An 8,562-nucleotide genomic window follows, 5' to 3' on the forward strand; every position below is an offset into this window, starting at 1 on the left:
ATATCTAAAATTAAATTGCACTTTTACATTCTAAAAATTAAATAGTTAACTAACTAAATATATAGTCATTGTACTTAAACGTTAATTAAATAAATAGCTTACTAAATATTGCTTGCAATAATTACATTTAGTTTTTAATTCTCGTTAAACCCGTTTGATTCTGCCTGAACTAATATTTGCGTTAAAAAATATTAGAGTATATACCAATTTTGGTTCTCAAAGAATTTTAGATTGAACACTTTAGTCTCCAATTAAAATTAATTACTCGATTGGTCCCTAACAATTAATTCCGTCAGTCACTTAAGTCCTTTACTCCGTTAACTCTAATGGAGGACAAAATAGTCCCTGACAACTTTAACAGGAGACAAAATGGTTTCTGATCTTCTTTGTTCGTAGACGACACTGTTCTCTCCCAATTTCCATTATATCTCGCATAACACTAGCAGTCTAACACTATAACTTCAAACTACACAATGCACACTCTATAAATGTAATGTTCACAAGAAAAAAAATCCTCAATTTGTTCTCAACCAATTCATACTCAGGAAACTAATGCCTATATCTCTCAACTAGTTATCGTCTTCGATGGATCCCCTGAATCTAGACAGCAAGTCTGGTTTGTTAAGACCTGTCGTCGTCGTTGCCATCTCCCTCCTCCTCTGTCCTATCATCTCCAAGACCACATTGTCCACCACTCTGATCGCTTCCTTTAGCTTCTTCTCCGAACCAATGTTTAGGAATCACTTCAGTTTTCATATGAGTGGCAACGGTGACATTGCTCGTTGTACTGATAGCTTGGATGGAAGGTCGAAACTATCTGCCAACTTGGACTCTGGAAAAGAAGGAATGAAGCACTCGATATCTATTTCAAATGAGAATTTGCATATGATGTCGAAGGAGAATCTTCTCATGATGTTCTAATATCCAACAATCTATATTGCTTGTTAGAGAGTGGAGAAAGGCGTGCCCTTGGAGTAGTTGTGGAACTTGGTCTTGAGGATGTCGTGGACGTGTTGGGGTTGGAGGTGATGTTATCGAAAACGTGGAAGTGGATGCTTTTGGTGGGTGAAGTGCAGAGGAGGTGGATGTACCAGTCACAAAGATTTAGGAAGTGTGTGGTCCATGACATATTGAAGTAGGTGCAACACGTGTGACAATTACACTATGGCTTAATCTTGGAGTTAAAGAGGAGGAAGGAAAAAATGAAAAAGAAGACTGTGAAGGTAAAGAAGGAGAGTATGAATATTAGAGTTATGCAAGATATAATAAAAATTGGGGAAGAACAGTATCGTTTTCAAATAAAGGGGTCATGGATCATTTTGTCCCTTATTAGAGTTGTCAAGGTCTATTTTGTCCTCCGTTAAAGTTAATGGAGTAAAGGACCTAAGTGACTGACGGAATTAATTGTTAGAGACTAATCGAGTAATTAATTTTAGTTGGGAATTAAAGTGTCCAGTATAAAATTCTTTGAGGATCAAAATGGATATATATTCAAAAAATTATATCCAACACCTTAAAAGGCAAAAAAGATGCTGTGTAACGAAGGCTGTTTATACTTTATACTAAAATACTAAAATGAATACGTAAAAAAGTAATGCAGTATATGGAATTAAGAGATTACCAGCAAAAAATTAAACAAAACCATATTAATTTATATTATTAATTAATTAATTTTAAATTTTTTAAATTCAAAATTTGAAAAAATTAAAATTGATTAAGTAAACCTAATTAAAACCTATAAAAACCTTCATCTTCTCTCTCACATTAACCTACTCACCTCTAACAATCACACACACAGACTCCTCTCTCTCACCGTTAGGCCCTCTCAGCCACCCCACCGCAACTCACTCATCTTCTATCACCGACATCTGACTCGTTGGATTCACCACCGTCGACAAGAACAATTCAATTTCTTTTTTCTCATTACACACTTCCCATTCTAATTCAATTTGTTAACAGGATCTTGATCCAAGAACAACTGCTAGAATATTTATTAATGCAAGATGCATCGGGGAGAAGAAGATCAATGGGGATGACTGTTTCATTCTCAAGCTTTGTGTCACAGCTCAAAATGAGCCATGACTGGCGCTCAGGAAAAAGAGTTCCTTAGCAAGCCTAACAGATTCGAATATAAGATAAATAAAAAGGTTACAAATAATTTTTGATAAATTTACACTTTCTAGAATGAATAATTACATAATTTAACAAAAATAAAATAAATAAATATAGATGGATCCTTCCTGTGACATATAGAGCAAATGATGTCTAAGAACTCAACAAGGAATAGAACCCATTGCAGATCATTACTCTTGACTAGAAAGGCTCACATAATCAAATACTTATTCTTGAAAAATATTTTTTTAAAAAGGGGTGAGTTTTGCAACTCAGTGACTAGACAGTACATCTATAATTCACATGAGACCATCTAAACATTATTATGAAAATACTTTTAGTTAGAAAATAATAATTTATATGAAAAAGTGAATCAATAAGGGAGTTCTCATACAGAAATTAAATCAAATAGTCCACACTTGGGGCGGCTCCACCTCTAAGGGTAGCCCTTTCCTCTAGTGTGTCCGTACGGAATAACAGATCCAACGTGTGACCTACACGTTAGGCTAGCAACGCCTCTGCTAGCTGAGGTCTGAGCCAGATGCATCTAGGTTAACGTCATAACCGTCGTTAACTACGATTTTCTAATACGAGCCTCCCAAACCAATTCAAAACATATAATTTCAAATACAACCAATCTTTGATCTTTCAAATATATACAGTATCAAATCAAATTAAATAATACTTTCTTATCAAAAATCCTTTTCAATCATATGAAATGTCAAATATACTTTACAAATTCATAGTATATGAGTGAGTATTCACAATACTTTAATGTTTCAAAAGCACGTATTCAATAAAATTGAATATTCTAAAATAATACAAAATTTCATCAAACATGTATATAGTCTCATGTGCAGATTAAAAATTCGAATTTCACAAAAATAATATTTAGTTCTAATAAATCCATTATTAAAATCAAGTTCAAATCCTTTGTTAATAACTTGTAAGTATAGTCATAAATTCAAACAGCATATATCAAAATAATTATAGATATAAAACCAAATAATTATAAATGTAAAGCCTACTTACAACTTAGTCTCAAGGGACTGAAGATACCAAACCCGGGGTACCAAACTAAAGGGTACAAAAGAGCGAAAAATTTGGACGGAGGTAGCAGCAGCTCCAATAAGCAAGCAAAATAGGGAACAAAGGCACAATGGAACAGAAGTGACGAATGGATAAAAGCAGAGCAACGACGATAATATCAACAACTGTGGTAAAACAGTAGCAAAAACGGAAACAAAATAGAACAACCACTAACCAGACTAGAACGGTGGTAAAATAGAACTGACAGAAGTGTGAAACCCTTCCTACGATGTTTTCAAAGGGCAAGGATAATGGCTGAACTAGTGGAGGAAGAATGGAGGATAGAGCACGGCTGGATAGGACATCAGCTTTCCGATGAGCTCTCCTCCGGCAGCGACCCAGCAGCTCAGCGACGAGCTCCTTTAGTGATGATGGCAAACACCGCGACAGCCCCAACAGCGACGGCAGCGTCACTACTCTCTCTCTTTCCTCTGGTGTGCAACGGCGGCTTGGCGAGTTCGGCGGTGACGCGGCAGAGCGTGGTGGCGCGAAGCAGCAACAAAGCGGCGACGGCTATGCGACGGCAACTTGGCAAGTGCGGTGACGGCGGCGACGAGGCCCACCAGCGCCGCTGCATCTTCTCCTTTCTCTCTCTCTCGGATATCACTCTCTCAGATCTCCCTCTCTTCTCATGTCAACAGTGGCGGCGACGGTGGCAGTAACACCCACCGCGCCGCCTCTCTCTTCTCTTTTCCCTTCACTGGTCTCCCTTCACCTCTGCTCTCACTCTTTCCTTCTTCTCCTCTTCCTTTCTTTTTTTTTCTTTCATTCCCAACTGCTGCTGTTAGGTGTGTGTGTGTTGCTGAAAAAGAAAGGGGGCTAAGGTTTCTTTGGGGTAAAGGAATAATTAGGTGTTAATTAGGTTAGGGTTTGGTAAAAGAAATAAGAGTAATATAGGAATTTTAATAAAATTGGAGGGTTGGATAGTAATCAAAGAAATCAAATGTAAAAGTTTTTTAAAAAAATTCAGGATATTATATTCTACCCTGATAAACCAATATTTTATGGTTTATATTGTATTTAGTTGAATGGTTTTATCAAGCTTTTCACCCACTTATTCATATGATTTGCATGATTTTACAATTCCTTCCTAATTTAGTTCTATGATTGAAAACATGCTTCTTTGGTCTTAATTTAGCTAATCTTAATCCTCTCCTATTACCATTCGATGCCTTGATCTGTGTGTTAAGTGTTTCATGCTTCATAGGACAGGAATGGCTTAGAGAATAAAGAGGAAGCGTGCAAAAATGGAAGGAACACAAGGGAATTGAGGAGATGACCAGCGAGAAGTCACGCGGTCGCATGGCTTACGGGACCGCGCGAAATGGAAGAAATCAGAGTGACACGTTCGCGTACCTGATGCGACCGCGCGGATTGGAAGCTGTACGAATGATGCAAATGCGTGGACGACGCGCACGCGTGATACGAAAAACGCTAAGTGACGCAATCACGTGGACGACGTGGACGCGTGATGTGCGCAATCTGCAGAATTACAAAAGTCGCTGGCAGAGATTCTGGGCCGCATTTCAACCCAGATTTTGGCTCAGAAATACAGATTAAAGTCAGGGAACATGCAGAGACTCAACATGCTTTCATAATTCATAATTTTAGTTTTAGATGTAGTTTTTAGTGAGAGAGACTCTCTCCTCTCTCTTAGGATTAGGATTAGGATTAGAATTTATTTTAGGATTAGGATTTCTTTTCACTTCAGGATTATTTCATCTTCATATCAGGTTCAATGTTCCTTTTATTTATTTCCTCAATTTAATTTATGGATTTCTATGTTTAACTCAACTTCTTTACTTGGCTACAACTGCCCAGGTTACTTTTGATATTTTTATTAATTCAATTTGAGGCATTTCAGATCTAAGATTCTTATTTAGCTTTTTATATTATTGGCTTTAATTGATTAACTGGAAGCTCTTAAGTTACCAACTATTCATGATTGATTGTTATGTCGGCTAATTAACTGGAATTCCATTAACTCTAGTCTTTCCTTAGGATTTGGCTAGAACTTGGGAAATCCAACCAATTGGTTCACTTGACTTTCCCTTGCTTACGCAAAGGTTAACTAAGTGGGATTAATTTCCATTTTTATAGGAGTAACTAGGATAGGACTTCTGAATTTTCATATCTTGCCAAGAGTTTATTTCATAGTTAATTATTTATTTTATTTGTCCTTTAATTTACTTGTTCCCCACTTTCAAAACCCCAATTTACAAAACCCATAACCAATAATAAGAACATACCTCCCTGCAATTTCTTGAGAAGACAACCCGAGGTTTGAATACTCGGTTATCAATTTTAAAAGGGTTTGTTACTTGTGACAACCAAAACATTTGTAAGAAAGATTGATTGCTTGGTTTAGTAACTATACTCACAACGAGAGTTTACTATAACTTCTAAACCATCAATCTTCAGTTCTTCATACCCCCCTTACAAAAATTTTTGTCCTCAAAAATTGATATAAGATGGAAAAGATCTATACCAGCTTTATTTTTGCACACCTTATAAAAAAACAAATGGTTTCAGCATATACAATTTCAAATACCATATGGCATGAATATAAGAAAAAAAAAATGTAAAGCAAAATAGAAGCCAGAAAATAGGCCTGATGCAAAAGATTACACGGTTTTATCACACTATTAAACATGAGAAAGAAGTATAAAGTGATGCAAACGTTACAAAATAGGTTTGTGTCAAAAAGACATGGTTAACATTCACACACACCCTTGTTCCCTTGATAAGACAAACACATATAGCACTCTTCAACTTGTACCAAAATCTCCTTAACTTTCTCCTGAGATAACTCCCACTTCATAATTTCCTTATTCTGTTGCACATATATAATATATCCATGGTAGCAACCGGTCTCACATCAAGACTTGGGATTTCAACTTTCCAAACTTCAGCATAACTTATCTTCACAACTTCTTGTAACGTTGCACACTTACAAATTTTACATTTCGCGTCCATAATTCATGTTCCATAGAACTAACGTATCGTTGACTATATCTAGTAATCGCACGTAATATTGAAACAAGTTTGAATTTACTCAATGGGATACAAAACTAGGAAGAGAACAAATATCACGGACAGTGTTCGAAAGAATTCAGAAGGATGCGTAGGATCGCAACTAAGTAAGGATATACGGAAACAGTGAAACATGCCAAAAAGAAAATCAATCGCATCTTAGCAAGGAAATCTAAATCAAGAAACTTCGATAGAACAATAAAGAAAAAGGTGGTGTGTAAAGTCAAAACAAATTTATGTTGAATCAAAGAAGTACAAAGTTCACAAGAAATGGCCACTAAAGTCAACAACAATATTCACAAAGATTTAAGAGAATGATTAGAAACACAATCAAATAGGACATCCATCAACAAAGGATAAAACTAAGAGAGAATCATTAAAAGCATAAATGCTGTTACGTCAAATAAATTTAAGTTGAAACAAAAGATGCAGGGTTTATAAATTGAAGATTAATAGGGGTTAGGGCAAAGGTTTTTTTTCCTCAAGAATTTTAGAGGATACCTAGGTGCACAATCACGCAAGGATATGCATGAGCAATTGGAATGTGGTTGAAAGAGAATCGAGTTGTATTCGAAGGAAAAAAATTTCCAGAGTGAAGATCTCATATAAAGTTAATACAGGAATAAGTGGTGCATTGCAAATAAGCAGGCTCAAACAACATAAGGAAGTTACTTGGGCCATATAAGGAAGTGTAGGCAAGATCTAGGGCTATCTTATCAAAAAGTCAAAGAATGATTAGGGACAAGATTAGGCAGAAGAAGAATAAAATCAAAATTTTTTCAAAGAAAAATTCGGAACAAGAACTCTAGAAGAATACTACAAGACATGATGTATCACAACAAAGCAAGTTCAGATTTACATCAAGTTGTTACATAGTTTATGTAGAGAAAAACAAAGTCAACATCTATGTTGTCGATAATCTATAGGATGGCCAGCAACACGATCATATCGAGATATGTTTAAGAGATAAAGAAAAAGAATCAAATCGCATTTCAATAAGAATTAAAACAAGGAACTTCCGATATGAAAGAAGAATGAAGGATATGTCAAATCACGCGGCACGATTAAAGCGCATATTTCGACACAAAGTAACTCGAAAAGAATACCTAACATTCTCAAACTTAACGATTACCATTACTTAAATAAAAGGAAAGGAGTTTAAAGAACTATTTCTCACATGTTATAATTTCTAGCCCTATATGCACCATGCTCAATAACCACACCACAAGATGTGACAACGCTAGATATTTTAACTCATGTCATATTCAAGTACTAAGCCAAACACATTACTATCAGATTATATTCCAAAAAAAATAATTATTCAGAAAACACATCTCAAGAAAATAAAAAAAAATAGCCTGCACTGCTGAAACAATAGAACGACATCAACAAAAGAGGTCAATTATATAACTAGTAAAAATAGCATACAACTACTATAATAATTTTCAAGAGAAAGTCAGAGAATACAAATAAAAATATGATCTTACTTCAAAACCTCTTGATTTTTCACATTAGAACTACCATGTTTACAAACATAGTCAATTCAAATGATGAGATTCATTATATGCACGGCGGTTAAAAACATGTTCCATGTAGATTGCATATACTATCATACACATGGCCTACAAAATCAAATGAGCAAAATAGATAAAATTTTTAGAGCTAATATAATTATAAATAATTCTGTTAATTCAATTAATGAGTGCTTGGCAACTTGAAGATTAAACCATTTAATTTATTTACGGAATGTCTTCCTGAAAATTATCTTATGTAATGATAAGTTTAAAATAACAGGAAAGAATTAAAACCAAGTAAATCATTCTACTTTAAATCAACTTGGACAAGATTAGGCAATCCATAAAGCTGTGATAGTCTACATGTAGTTGTACATACAGTTGTTTTCAAACTCAACTTGTCAAATTTTAACCACATCAAATAAATTTTTTCATAAATTTAAAGAGACATAATTAGATGAGAGAGGGAAGAAATTTAAGATATAAATAGAATGAAGTTCTAACTAAATTAAGGTACAATTGTCTTATTCTCTTTTAAGTGTTTTGAATTAGATGCGACAATTACAAACCAAGGTTCAAAAGCAAAAATGACAGATCAATAATTGAATTCATTAAATACCATATTCTATAGCAATAGCAAATCAAGTGCCAAACTGACCCATTTATACTCCTCTTATGTATTATGTTTACATTGATTATATTGTCCAAACATGAAAAAAATGTAACAAGACTTGATAATTTTTTTCAATTATTGACAATTCTGAATTTTCATTAATGCCCAAATTCAGTACAACAGCTGATCAAAGGAAAACAA

Source organism: Arachis hypogaea, chromosome 10 (assembly GCF_003086295.3).
Source record: "Arachis hypogaea cultivar Tifrunner chromosome 10, arahy.Tifrunner.gnm2.J5K5, whole genome shotgun sequence".
Lineage (NCBI taxonomy): Eukaryota > Viridiplantae > Streptophyta > Magnoliopsida > Fabales > Fabaceae > Arachis > Arachis hypogaea.